Source organism: Pteronotus mesoamericanus, unplaced genomic scaffold (genome assembly GCF_021234165.1).
Source record: "Pteronotus mesoamericanus isolate MK-2021 breed Mesoamerican mustached bat unplaced genomic scaffold, CSHL_Meso_final contig_20, whole genome shotgun sequence".
In the NCBI taxonomy this organism is placed as follows: Eukaryota; Metazoa; Chordata; class Mammalia; order Chiroptera; family Mormoopidae; genus Pteronotus; species Pteronotus mesoamericanus.
Genome location: NW_026555085.1, coordinates 67,569,357 through 67,585,327, shown reverse-complemented (window position 1 = coordinate 67,585,327; position 15,971 = coordinate 67,569,357).

Genomic DNA, 15,971 nt, shown 5'->3' with positions numbered 1-15,971 from the left:
CACTTTGTTTCAAGACCTCGAAACATTACAGGTGACAGGGATAATGAGGGGACAAGCACTATGAGGAGAGGGAAGGGAGTTCCAGGAGCAGGCATGGAGAGACGGCCACCATGGTCAATTGCAAATCAGCACTCTGCATGCCAGAACTAAGGAGGGTAAATAAGACAACCAGGAGCCAAGTTTCAGTTACCATAAAGAAGAACTTTCTAACAATTAGACCTGTCCAAGTGGACGTTCTCATATTATTAGTTAATAGAAATATTGAAGCAAAGAATAAACATCATGTCTTTGCTTAGAGCAAATTTCTATCATGAATTATATTGAGTGATGGTGTCTAAAGTTCCCTCCATACTTAAGATTCTGTAATAAACTGTTATAATAAGGCTACTTGGAGCTTTCTTTTTTAAATACAGATTCTCAACCAAAATATATTGATTTAATTGTTTAATCCCCACTTTATTGTGATACTTGTTAATTCTTAATGACCTATTCTTGGTACTCTAGCTTGAATGCCATTATTATAGCTTTTTTTTTTCCTATAATGAGCATAAGCTTCTTGACTTCATATCTAGGGATAAGAATGTTGTGATAGATACATAGACTTAAAATTTGAGAGCTGGGGAAAGCCTTACTAATCACACAGACTTCAAAATTTTGCAAGAATGAAAGCAATAAGGTTTAGAGAGGCCACGTAAGTTTCCCAAGCTCATACTGCATGAAACTCCCACGGACCCCATTCCAGAGTGATTTCTACTGTACATGCAATCTCCTTCCGCCTATCAAAGTTAGTTTAAATAAATCTTTCTGCAATGTTTTCATTTCAAATATTTAATTTATTTCAGTACTGTGGAATCATATTGAATGACCAGAGCATTCATCAAATTGAGCCAAAATGAATTTTCATAATGCAGTCTAAAAATGTAATTTATTTTAGCAGTTTTTCTTAACGCAAAGTCTAAAGATTCTAAAATGGACTTTTTAAAGTTTCTTATGTTTTCACTGAGATGGAAATCAATAAAATCATAATGCTTTCGTATAACATATAGACAAAATGTTTTCATTTGTGATAAACTAATTAAATTACTGATTTTATCATTATAACTTGACTTATATTAGCAAAATTGTCCAAGTCCGCCTCATTAAGTTGCAGTTACAAAGTGTGTTCTTCCTTCTTCTGGTTTACTAATTCAGAAGACAGGAATCCTGAGCCTCATGTCAACTTTCCCTGACATTGTTCTCAGACCACACTGGTGCCAGACAGCTGCAGTGCCACCACAGAGAATCTGATTAGAACTCAAAGCTAAATAGTATCTGGTTATGCTAGATCAATATTAGAACTGTAAGGGGCAATTTGAGCAGGAGCCCAGTGTTCAAATTTCCCTTGACTGACCATGGAGGCACAGATGATGGCCAAAAGTGACTGATTGCTGGGTAAATATTAAGTCCATTATCAAGCCAATGAAAGGCTATGTGACAATGCATGAGTCACTCTAGCTCTCTGGGCCTTGGCCCTTTTTATCTGTAAACTGAGGGGTCTGGACTCTATGATCTTCAAAGATCATCTGATCTAAAATTATATTAATGAATCTATAATAGCCCCTTGGGTGCACTGATAAAAAGAAATTATACGGGCAGCTGCCAAACAGCACACATAGCTAAATGGACTCTCGTATATTTCATTATTATTTAATATTCTCCTTCTTTCTAAGGTTTCCAGCCTTGCTCCCAATCACTGGAGAAAATTGAGTATGTTGGGAATAAGCTTGGGATGCCATATGGTGGAACTGAAGGAGAATAAGTCTGTTACTTTCTAAATACACTGGGAGCAGTGGTTCTTCTAATTTTATGGTTTAATCCTTTGAGAATTTGATAAAAATTGTAAACTGTCCATTCCAAGAAATTACACAACTGCTGAAATTTTGCTGTAATTCAGGGAGCTCATGGACCTCTCTGGAGCCATCTTGATTACCTATGAAATACCCCTGTTTTGATGAGTGGTGGGCTTTTCATAGCATTATCAGGAGGTAATAGAAACAGCATGGGCTTCGGAATTAGACTTCCAAGATTTCTTTCATAGATCTGTCAGATACTAGGTAAGGTGGTTAATTACTGTGAGTCTCTTTTCGCCTATAAAATATGAAGATTTTGCCTTCTTCATAGGATTTGGATTTTATGAGATAATATTGAATAATAACAATGCATAACACCATGCTTGCTACATAGGCATTCAACAAATCTATTTCCTAGTTCCTTTCAAAAATGTGGCCAGTTTATAGTTTAGGTGAAAGTTTTGGATAGCAACTAATGAAATTTTAGAATTATAAAGTGTTAAGTATTAGAAGGTAGAGCTCTAATAGCCCATAAAATCCTTAACCCTTAGACCATGTGGGTCTGCAACTTGAGATGCTGGATTGCTGGAATGAGGCCTGTGGGGTATCTTCAGGGTCAAACCAGCCTCTCTTTTTGGCATATTCAGTGACCTTCAATGGCCTGGTATGTCTCCAGTGTGGGGCCTCATCCAGACGAGGAACTGCCTTAAGCACCAACACCCTGTCTCTTACTCATCAAAACCCATTTATCCTCATTTTCCACTCATACTGTCTTACTCCATCCTCAACACATTTGAGTGAAAATGCTAACTGTGGATAATAAAATACTTCTTATTACATCTCCAACTTTTTAACTGTTGCCCTTAGTACTTATTACCCAAAGAAATGACTAATTGCATGAAATGGTCGAGTGCCTCATTTTTAAATTGTTGCTTGACAAGCGAGTATCTATGGACATTCTTAGTTTATACTTTTGGAAAAGAAAATGAGGATTGGTCAGAGCAGGGCTCACATTGTCTCAAATACATCAACAGGTTTAAAGTGCTGTTTATAAAAATATTAAATGCTTATGGAATTAAGTTGTTTTCAGCTTTATTTACTTTCTATCCCTCTAAATCATGAGGAAGAACAGCAGTAACAAAGAGAAACTGGGGCAGATCTAAGCAGGCTCTCCTCTTATCCTTTTCCATATTAATAAGAGTAATTCTGTATCAGACCCCCCTAGAGAGTTGAGTGAGTCCACACACCTGATGCATTCACTCTGGATTGTGGAGAAATGGAAAGCTCCACATACCATGGCATTGAAGGCTGCCCGAGAACGAGAGTATGGTATGAGTACCTGAGCCACAGACAGCACACAAGGTCAAGGAACCAGAACAGGGCAGTTCCCTGCCCCAATCATAATGGCTAAGATTGAAGAAAGTGGACATTCGTGACTGATTATCTGGTGAAAAGCTCAGGACCTGTATGTGATATAAAAACTTAGTGTTATACATCTATACACAGGGAGAAATGATAAAGTTTTATAAATAGATATTTTTCCCTATTTATAAAAGGTGGCCATAGAGACTTGTGTCCTAAGAACTAGAGGAGGGAGTAGCAATACAAGTTTTTCTCAAGAAAGATGTCCAAGAAACTAGTGACCTAGAACTCATGCAAGAATACAGTGACATGGATATTGTACCAAAAAATACCCAGTTTTGTTGTGTATGATGTGTATCTTTTTGCCCAAACTCTTGAGAGAAAGATAAGGATGGTAGTACTAATTCCATATCTACATAAATGTTTTTGATTCTTTTATTTCTGCTTATGTGTTAAAAGTGTAACTTTAGAAAGCAATGACGATATCTGTACGCAAAATAATACCCTGGAATATGATCATCGGTTTTGTTTCTAAATATAAATATATAAAAAATTGAATTAAAAATTAAAATGAAAGGGTTTTTTTCCTGAAAGTTTGGGCCAAAAACATGGACGCACATTTTACATGGGAACCCATTATACACAGCAAAATATGGATAATTGTTTTTTTCTGCCTGGCTTGTGGTTTCCCTGGCCCTGTCTTCTAGGCTCTCTGGAAATCTAAGGTCCAATGGTGGCTCAGCATGACTGGCTCTCTGGTTAGTTCTGTTTGTTTCTTGGATCCAACAAGGTGATTCTTTGATTAAATTCCTGCCTTAGAAAAATAAATAAATAAGTGAACACCTCAGATCCAGAAGCTACAATTATGCCTGCTACCCTGAGTTTAGGAAAAAGGCCTCCCCCTTCTCCTTTCTGTATCTGAATCTCTGCTGTGTCCTCTGGGACCTGGTAGCTGCTGCATCCTCCCTCAGCTCAATGCCCAGATCCCCACTCTGAACCCAGTGCATTTAGGAGACTATTCTCAATATCCTAAGTGAAAATTAATAAACAGGAACCTAATTTTAAATGGAGTCAGGAGAGTAGAAGAGAGAACTTCACACATGTGTTGCTCAATGCATACTTCTGACCCCAATAGGAAGAGAGGTGCTTTACATATCCAACAGGAAATGATACTACATCACTACCTCAGCAAAAGGAAGAAAAAATTCCTTATTGTCCAATGGCACTTCAGCCAATGGGAGACTGCCATAAGTTAACCAATGAAAGATCACTATACTTCAAACTTTGTCTCTTCCAGTGGACTCTTCATTTACAACAGCCCCTCTCTAGTCCATAACAGTTTATGTCTCCCCTTTGTTTCTCTGGGCTTGCATGTGGTTCACCAGTAGACCCCATGTCCTAAATTGCAATTCTTTGTTGTTCCAAAATAAAACAATTTTTTCTGGAAAAATATCTGACTATTTGTTAAAGGTCAACACCTGCATAAGGTGGAAAAGGATAAATGATAGATACATCTTATCTCTAGCTGTACATTAGCCTTGGTTCTTTGGGGGGTTTTTTTGGTTTGTTTTGGGGGGGGGTTGGTCATGGAAAGATATAAACAAACCCACCTAAAATTTTAACCTTCCTAAAACAGCTTTCAGCTTGAGTGTAAATTGATCCCATTAAAAAATAGTCTGTTCCAATACCCTTTCTTATTGAGATAGATAGCCAAATTTTTATTGCAAAAAAAAATTAGTTCATCCTACTTGTTTTTATCACTTTTATTCTTATAATTATTGAATGACCCATCAATAAATCTTTAGTTATTTGATTTATTTTTACATGCTTCTTGATAGACCAATTCATTCTGTGTCACATTGTCCATTTCTGAGATTTTGTGTTAAGGCACACATGACTGTGCTTTGTGCCCAGGTTGACATTTTCCTGTAGAGACAAGACAATGAGGATGCAGTAAAGAGTGGGAGCCACTGATCTTTATAGACATAAGAAAACGGGTACCCAAAAGTGTATCTGTTAGGCAACTGGATATGCTTCGTTTTTAGAAATGAAATGAAACACCTCCCCTCTCTATTTGACTTTAAACTAATATTTGAGTACTGAGTATGGACAGCTTGCTAGCTTGGCCAGTTACTTCAATAATTTCAAATAAAGATGCTTTCAATATCCTTATGATACATTTTGATCAACAAAAATTGGAGCAAACATTTTCTTTGAGAAATGCTCGTGCTTGTCACCTATCAAAACCTTGGTGATATGTCAATGACACAGAAAAATACTGACGTGAATGCTGGCAAATTATTGTTCTCAAACCTGCATGAGTATTAATGTTGTTTTCTATTTCTCATAACTTAATGCACTTCTGAGAATTTTGGAAAAAGAAACCCACACTTTGGATTTTAAAATGAAAAATGACAGTCACTAATTGTTTTTCTTGCTTCTCTCATGAACACACTTGACGTGCACAGTTAACTAATGCTTTTCCATTTAACTTAATTTAAAAAGTTATAAATGAGAAGAGCAAAGTATGAAATCATTTATTTTCAAAACTAACTTTTAAACTTGTGTAAGTTCAAACTCTAACTGCTCCACAATTTTTAAACCTTATCTCTGGATTTAAGCATTTTTCCTTTAAGCAAATTTAGGACATCAACAATCATGACAGAAGGGATATTTCAGTCAAGTGAACTCACTGATGCCTAAGAGATTAAACTATTTGCTTTTCCAACATAGTGCTGATGCCACCTCTCATCTGGTGTTCTGCCTTTGAGACTGGCATTCTCAGCAATAAGGCAGAGCCCAAAGATGAAGTGAAATTTGTCTCCCCTGTAACCCATCCTCAGGGTAAAAATCAGAAAGTTTCTAGTGAACTTTAGAAACTACAAGATGACAATACTCATTTCTAATTTTTTATTAATGTCAGGATAATATTATCAATGGCCTTTCTACTCATTGGTCTCAGGACATCAACATTGTCATTCCTGTCATGTCTTCCTACACAGCTCTCTTTGCAGTTATCCATGATAATATTAAACCTTCACTCACTTCCAGTCATCACACCCCAAACTCTATCTAAATGAACCAAAATTGCTTCTTTCTTCAAAAAAATATCAAATTTTCTTTGTCTTTCACACTTTCCTGTAAAATGATTCCTTCAAATCAGTAATTAAATATGGTTAAGCATTTCATATGAGTGGGGAGGGGCAGAAAGAAGTAGGATATGACCAAAATTTGTAGATATGGCAACTAGTAGTTGAAAATGTCATTAACTGAGAGAAGAGAAGATAGAAAGCAAATCTCAAAGTGAAATGAGAGTGATGAGTTCATGTTGGGATCCTGAGTTTAGTGAAGGTATCTGTCAAGCAATTGGATGTTGAATCTATTTGCTGAGATTGGAACTAGGTTGGAATATAGGTGCCATTAACATATAAATGCTAGTTTACCCTTAAGACTGAAAGAGATAACCTAGGGAATGCATATAGAATGAGAGAAAAATGAACCAGAGATGGAATCCTTAAATGTACCAAGAATGGGCATATAGAAAAGAGATGCCCCCAGACAAGGTTTGAAGGTACTCTCAGACATGACAGGAGAGAATAGGGGAGAAAGGTGTCATGAAAGTCAAGAAGTAGAGGAAGGAAGTGATCAATTGTGTTAACTGTGTTTATTATGATGAGAATTGAAAATTGGTCATTAGATTTGGTCTATAGGATATTGGTTACCTTGGCCAAACATAGTCAAGAAGAGTCAATCCTTTTACCAGAACCCACTGTGTCTTGCTTTTTTGAAAAATGATCTCTTTTAAGATTTTCCCATCTTTCTCCTGCAATTCAGCTTCTCTCTTCTGGATCATATCCATCAAATTGAGCTGGTATCTCCGAACTCCACCCAGACTCGCCCTCTGCAACTACCCAATCTCTCTGCTCCATTCTCACAGCCACCCTGAAAAAAGTATTTATGCGTTCTGCATCTGCCATTTGGAAGCCGATTAACTCCTTATCACACTCCAGTTTGGCTTCTGCACCATTTCCACTCCAACCCAGCTTTTTATGAACTACTTTGATATAAAGGTTACCAGTGACCTCCAGGCAGCCAAACACCACAGACATTACTTGAGGCTTCTCGGTAGAATGACATACCATCAACCACTTTCTCCATTTTAATACTTTTCTGTTGTTATGACACCATTCTTTTGGCATTCTTCCTACCTTATCAAAAGTTCTTGCCTTATCAAAAGTTTCTTTTGCTGGTTTCTGTTCCTCTGCCCAACTTTTCAGAGTCACATTTTCCCAGATTTTACCCCGGACCCATTTCTCATTGTTTTCTAAACTCTCCTCATAGGTGATTGCATTCATTACTGCACTTCAAATGCCACCTATAGGCTGCAACTCTGAGAGATACAGGGTGTGGCACAAATAACGCCCCTTTTTTACTGCTGTCTTTTATTACAAAATCATAAGCATGTAATTCTGTGACATAACAATATCACACTCAAGCACATCATATGACATTTTATGTGAAATGTTCAAATTAAAACTATAAATTATTACATGCATATTATTACCCTACCAACCACACTCAAGTAGGCATTACTTCTGCAGGATCCTGTATATTACCAGCCCGTTTTTCATTCAACACCTGATATACATATACCCACTGAATGAAATGCACATGAAAAACTCTTATTGAGCTGTAGTAAAATGAAGAAGGAAAAAATGCCACATTAGGAAACTGAGAGGACAGGAAAAGGTGAAAATGGCCAATAAGCACATGAAATTATGTTCGACCTCACTAGTAATAAAAATCAAATTAAAACTAAACTAATTTAAGTTTAAACTAAATTCCATAGGGCAAGATGAAAAAGAATTATAATACATATTATACTGAGTAATGAATAAATGGACATTTTCATATTAACATTATCAGGGAAATAATACAGTACATCCAGAAGTGCAGTTTGTAAATATTATTATCCAAATGCAGATTATACACATCCTACAATACACATTACTACTTCCAGAAGTGCATACTGAAATAACTTCATAAATGCATGATGGGCAGACAATGATTTTCATCATAGAGTTTATAAGAGCAAAGGTCTGGAAGTGACCTAAATGTCATCAGTAAAGAGCGAGTAAAATCACATATTATCTATGTATGAGGTTATGCATATAATACTGTGCTCTATTTTTATATTTAGAACAAGAGCAATAATATGTTATGCCAAAAAGCAGTTTCCAAAATAATATTCATATTATGATCCTTTCAAAAAGTATTTGTTGAGATATGCCTAGAAAAGAGTCTGGAAGGAGACCCAGTACAAGGTTGATAGTGAATCTCTTGAATTATGTTATTATGAGAATTCTTTTTATTCTTTGTTAACTTTATATATTCATATTCTTTCATTATAACCATATTATTAGCTTTTCTCTTCTAATTATAAAAATCTATCTCCCTGCAAATTAATATAGGTGTTACTTTTCAGTTTTTAATTACTTTTTAAAAATTTCAGCTTTAAGAGGTATAATTAACATATAAAATTATAAAATATTTAAAGTGTATATTATGGTGATTTGATATACATTTATATTGAGAAAGGATCCCTCCCATCTATTTAATTCATATGTCTATCACCTCATATATTTCTTTCTTTTTTTTTTTTTTTGGTGGGAACATTTACATTCTACTCTCCTACTAAATTTTAATTATACAATACAGTGCTATCAACTATAGTCACTGTGCTTTGTCTTACATCTTCAGATTTTATTTATTTTATAGAGAAAAGTTCGTAACCTTTCCTCAACTTCTCCTTATTTCTTTCCCTCCCCAGACCTTGGCAGCTCCTCTTTGTTTCTATGAATTTGACTTGTTATTTTTTTTAGATTCCACATATAAGTGATACCATGCAGCCTTTGTCTTTCTCTGCCTGGCTTATTTCTCTTAATTACCATTGACTACTGATGACTATGGGACTAGAGGATGGGGGAAAGAATCTCTCTCCATAATCCACTTTCTCTTATGACCAATTTTGAAAGAAGCTTCATGACGCTGGGCCCCACCCCTCTGTCGTCTTTCCCTGGAGTGATTAGGGTGCTGCGACATTGTGACCCATGAACGCACCTATGGAACACCTAAACACTACTTCATTTGCGAATGATTGTCAGCAAGTTTTTGCTTTTCATTTTCTGTTAGAAACCAGTGATAGAAACTTTAAAGGAAATGAGATTCCATCTAAAAGAAGGTTGATGGAAAGCTACCTGAAAATAACAAATTTCAAAGCTTTGTGAAGATTAGGAGATATGTTAGAAGTTCAAATAGCTTTTTTCTTATCAGGAGAATTGAATAATTCACTGTTTAGCAAGCTAGGATGAATTTTTTTTTTATTTATTAGATTTAATGAGGAAAGATAGTATATAAAATAAGCATTCAAAGCTTAGTGAAATCTTTTTTCTAGGGATTTTTATCTGTTTTAGAATATTCTGATGTAGGTTATATTTGTCTGAATGAAAGTAGCTAATAAAGATCTTGAAGTATTTTACTAAAAAATATGTCTGATAGGCCCAGAATCCTAAAAGAAAATATAAAAATTTCAAATAATTAAATGCTTACCTCCTAGAAACATAATTCATTGTTTGAATACTCTGTAAAAGTCTCAGTCACCTAGAGTCCAACAGAAATATCTATTTCTCTGTCCCTTATTTCCAGACCTACACTGATGATAATTAAAAGAAAGTAAACTTACATAGGGAATTTACTGGAAAAAATAGCAACTTGATACCACTTTATATATATGTTCATTTTGATCTCTTACACTATGTACATTTTCAGGAATACTCCTAAAAACATTCTGGTTGTATTCATAGGCATAATAAAATTTTCAATTATCAAAGAAAAATTCATTTATATTTAGTATAGCTCCAAGGCAGAAAGGTGTTCCTGACAGCATTTCTCCAAAAAAACTTATTTAACAAAAAGAGGTTCTTAAGTCATAGTCAATTAAACTGAAAATATAGGATGGGGCAAAACTCACCACTTGAGTACAGAAACACAGTTTATTCTTATATTATTATTTATTAATTATTGTATTATTTTCCATGTGAACAACTGTAAATCTACTTTTGCCCCACCTGTATATTTCCTCCATGTTGTATTTACAGTACAAAAATTTTCAGACCCTACCTTTCTCTTCTCTCTTTCTCTACAGATTAGGGTAAAGGTCACCTTCAGTTCTGTGATATTGATCATTGCCACTCTCTTTAATACTCAGAGAAAATAGAAACTATCGAATATAAACTCAACCAGCTTCCCTCTCAGCCACCTAAACTTACCTTTCTGCCTGCCCCTTAAGCAAGAGATACTCACTCCTGCCCATGGTTAATCATTCTACTTGTGCCATTACCCTAGTCCCTCAACTCCCTATGACAGCATCCCATTATTTAATCCTCTTCTTTGTCCATAGTGGTTTCTTCTCAACAATAGCTGCTCTTTTTCAACTATTCTTTCTCCTACCCAATAACTGAGTTTTGCACATCCTAAAAAATAACCTTCCCTCAATCCTTTTTTTGACTGACTACCACCCTATCTCCCTCATTCCATGTACTCCCCAAATTCTTGAATAAGTGTCCATACTGTAGCACAATTCTTCTCTTCCCAGGCGTATTCAAGCCATTGAATCCTAGCTTCTGCTGCCACCATTCAACTAACCTACTCAGGTAGCTACTGTCACTATTATTATATTATTATAACAATGGCTGTAGAGCCTCTGTTGTGCCCCTCAAATCTATCTCGCACAGAGTGAGCATTCTAAAATACTAATGAGATCATGTCCCAAGTCTGCGGAATAAACTCCAGATTCCTTAAATCGATTCAGGATCTGACTCGTCTTTCTTCTCCATCTTCTTGTTTTGCCATCCCCCATTGCAGCCAGAAGGAACCACTCTTGTTTTCTTGAACAAATCATGCCCCCTCACGTCTGTCCCTTTGCAGATGCTGGCCCTGTGCTGCCTGGAACATCTGCCTTCCCCCAGACCAACCCACCTTTTAGCATAGAGCAGGGCTCAGAGTACTCTTTTTTACTCTTAAATTAAAATAATCTACAGCATTCTCACTTAGACTACTCTAAACTCTGGAAATACAGTGATGGCTATGGTTGCTGGGACCCTGTGATCTTTCCTCTATACCTGCCCCCCCGACAAACTACAAATTCTAGTTACGATATCCTGAATTTTCTCCTAAAAACTTGTTAGTGCCTTTTGATATTTTAATTATATATATAGTATCTCTAAGCCAATATCTTACTATTAAAAGAACTTGAATTTTAACAAAAAGCCTTAAAATTATATTTATTTTATGCATATTTTCTATGAGTAAACACAACAGAATTTTAGTGATTTCATAATTTACCCAGTAATTTTCATAGTACTAATCGCTGGGAAAAATGTATGTTAAACATTAGTTTCAAAATGTCTAAATAACATTCCTAAAGTTTTTATTACTTTTGCTGTGTAAATTGAAATTGTATAGTTTGATACATTAGAATAGGAGATACAAGCTTTGTGGCCAAAGAATACTGAACTTTGTAATTTCCTCTGTTTCTTTAATGAGAAAACCATGTTATATCAAAGTTATTAGGGTTCTTAGCAAAAAAAAAATCCAACAAGCATTAAATACTCCTGTTACATAAACTCTCATAATTTACTTACATGTGTCACTTTGGATTATTAATTAGGCTGTGTTCTTAAATGTGTAATAAACAACTCAATTTGTTGATAACCTATTTTTATACTTTTGTCATGACATATCACTAGCATAAATAAAAACTAAATAAGAAATTCCACTTTGAAAAAATAAAAAATATTAATAGACTTTTTATCAGCACCAGTTGCTTTTCATTAATCATTAATTTTATCTTGTTTTTGCAATGTTTAGAGAAGCCTGTGCAGAATGATGCTCTAAATCATTCTTCAGACATATGTGTATGTATGTGTGTGTGTATATATGTGTGTGTGTGTATATTTATATCTGTTGTATATCTATACCTGTATCTATATCAAGGTATTTAGGGATTCTGGCAAAAAGTCTAAGAACCTTAGTGACATACATTCTAATAAATAAAGATGATCGCATTGAGATATCACATTGACTTTTTACCTTGAATGTTTAACACTTAACCACTAAAGTGTTATTTCTGTAGAAGAACCACTTAGTTTCAAAAGAGGATCCATTTCACTTAAGTCAGTCAAGAGATTTTAACTGAATTCCTACCATGCGCAAACCAGAATGATCTGCGGAGGCACAAAACATTGAGAGAAACAGTCCTGACCTATGTAGTTATAGTCTGGAGGAGGGGAGGGGAAGGGAGGACATGACCCATATTCATAAAATCCGTTACCATGATGTCACATAAGTATTAAAATAATTATATAAATAATAATTAAGTTTAGTGCATAGAAGTAGAGATTGATGGGAAGGCAACAGTGTTATCAATTGTAAACACAAAAACTCCTTCCCCAAAATCCTATGTAAAGTGATCACATGCCCATGCTTTTACTGGTTATAAGAAATGATTTCCATGTTACCTAGAATGATTGCTAATTGGTTAATAGTATGTAATAGTTGATCAGTGAAGGTTATTGAGGAGGATTTGGGAAAACTGAAGCTTTTCAAATCAATAATAACAATAACAACAGTAATGTTAATAGCTAACATTAACCTAACTCTACTGGTCAGGCACTGTGATGTGGCCCTGCATGGATCATGCAATGAGAAAATTCTTTGCTCTCTCCAGATGAGAACCTGAGCCACAATGGAATAAAGCTCTTTACCCAAAACCTTACTATAAATATTTGTTTACCATATCATCTCCACTTTCAACCTCCTATCTTAGTTAGCTTTATTGTCTCAATGATTTCAAACAACCAGGACCTAGCAATTCAGTTGGAGTCGGAAAGTCTTATCAAATACAAATCAGCATGGATAGAATGAATCAGAGTGAGGAAGATCAAAGCTAAGGACTCTAGGCGTTAGAGGAAAATAGGAAGAGGTCAGGACAGTCAACAGCATTTCAATTGGGAGAAATTTGCCTGGCAGCAAGGATCTGGAGCCAGGGCAAGAAGACTGAGTAAAAAGGGCTCTAATTACTGCAGGCATGGGAGTACTGAGGAGGGGCGCCCTTCTTCCAGTTGCTCCCAATGCTAAAGCCAGAGGACAAGACACTGCCGCTCATTCCCATGCCTATGGCCACAGCTGAGACACCTTCCCCGTGTCCTTTCTTGCCTTGGACCTCCATTGTCTCCAAGATGTTGAAAAGCATTGGGCTGCCCAGCTAGTATTTATCACCATGCTGCTGATCTTGCTGGTGGTGTGGAGCTGATAGTTTAAGTGAAAAAAATTTTGCAGGACCCCAGAAGAGAATCCTGAGTCTTTAAGATCTGAAACAGTAGAGGAATCTCCATGCATTCCCCACAGGGCCAGATCAGCTCTCAAAATGAGGGCACCAGAGATGAAAGCTTCACCCCAGACACCATCTTTTATGTGTAAGAGGAATAAAAAAAATAAAGGTGGTGGGAAGCCTCAGCATTTAGTGGCTCAGTTGCTAAATTAGCTGGAAGACAGAGTCAAGAACAATTTGGATTTGAAGTCCATGACTTATTAAAAAGAGATTCATATATGAGACATATATAAATGAAAGGACTACAGATAGGGAGGAATATGGACAACCATTAATGAGTGTCCAAGACCTTGATAACAAAAATACAGGTTTACCTTAGCCCGGGTACTTTTGTAAGTTTCCTGTTCTAATCAATCAATAAGTTTTGTGTAGCTTGTCACCTGAAAGGAATAGAGGCGAACGAATCAGGCTGCGTTCCGATCCTACCTCTGCTCCTTACAAGCTATGGGTAAGTTTGGGTAACTTACTAAACCTTTCTGAGCCTTAGTGTCCTCATCTGTAAAAAAGGATGATTATAATAATGCCTACATCAGAGAGGTCTTATACGGATTAAATGAGGTTTTTGTCAAGTTATTAAACTAGTACCTAGCATTTGATAAGTACCTCAGATGTTTAGATTTTTTTTTTTTTTTTTCAAAAAAACCCCTATTTTCCTAAATCAAAAGCCTGGTATACACCTGACTGCTGTCTTTCCTCAGCCCACTGCCTCCATTCAACAAGCACTGCCAATTCTCCCTCCTGAACAGAACTTGACACCATCTACTTTTAACCTGTGCTCTTACTTCACCTGCACTATTAGCCTTCTCACCTGGCTCTGTAACCTCAGCCTAGGCCCCCATTGATGTGAATCTCAATTACAAACTCTCATATGCAGTAAAGATTATACTATTTTCCATGGCCAAAACTAATTACTACTTTGAAACCAGATTGAACCCGCCAGGGTCTTCCACAGTGTCTAGTCATCCATGGGGCAAGGAGGGACTAATAAAAATCCGGTCACTGGTCCACACTGGTGTCCAGGAGGCATCCTCCACTCCAGTGTGCATTGCTCTACAGGCTGTGGGCCTTGGCTCACTGGGTACAGAAGTCCTTCCCAGTCTGTCCGGTCTCATCAATGTCCCTGCAGGACACAGTCGTTTTCTTCCTGGGGCGTTCCCCCTTCTCCAGGCAGCCTTTCAAACGGGACCTGTTTTCCATAAGACTGAGCTCAAACTGTCTCCTCTCACACTTGATTGTCTCTTTTCTTCTCTCCTCTTCTCTCTGGCCTTTCTCCTACATGCCCAGGGGACTGCCCTTTTTTGCTTTGCATTCCTATCCAAACCGTTTCCATATGCCTCCACATTCCCTCCCCGTGACCTCTCTCACACACTCTCTAAATTGTCCTAAGGCAATTTTGGAGCAGAGAAGCCTGAGAGAATGGATTCTATTTTTTACCTGGCCATATTCCTTCCCCAAGGCAACGAGCTGAGAGTCTGCTGTCTGCTTAAATGGAGAAAGGGGAAAAGAATTACAGGGGATAAAATAGGTTAACATCTGAAATATTGTCTCACCACACATTCAATACACAGAAGCCAAGTAGACTGGCTGCAAGACCTAAAATACTAATGGAATCACGTCATTCCCACTGATACATTTCCAGTGGCTTCTAATTGTATTGAGCGTCACATCTAAACTTTAGACCCAGTATACAAGTTTAGACCTGTTAGCAAAAGCCTCAGCCTTCTCCACTCTCCTTTCCTGTTACTCCCTCCCTCTTCCTCAGTATTGAGCCACATTAAATTTCTCTTCTTTGTGAGAAGAGGTAGGCTGGCCCCTCAGATTTAAACTACAGTGGTTGAAATTATTTGCGCTTTAGATACTCCCGCTCCACACAAAGCCTAACAAAGGCCCAGGAGGAAGCAGCTATTCTCCAGATTTTTGTGGATCAATCCAGAGTACATATAACTACTGATCACCTGAAATGCAATTAGTCTGAGTTGAGCTGTGCTCTAATTTCAGATTTCTAAGACTTAGTATTAAAAATATCATTAATAACTTTTTTGTTGAGCATATGTTGAAATAATATTTTGGGTACATTAGGTTAAATGAAATGGGTATTTAAAATATTTTTCACCTGTTTCTTTTTATTTTTTTAATGTGTATACTAGAAATTTTTAAATTGCACATGCGGCTCACTTGCATTATATTTCTATAGAATCTGCTCTAGATTGTGACATGAATGGAGACCAACCTAAATCATGAAAGCTTAGAAGAAAAGGAGATCTGCACTCATCACATCCTCTGCAGACCCAAAGGTGATGGTGCTTTAATGCAAGTCTCCACAAGGTCAG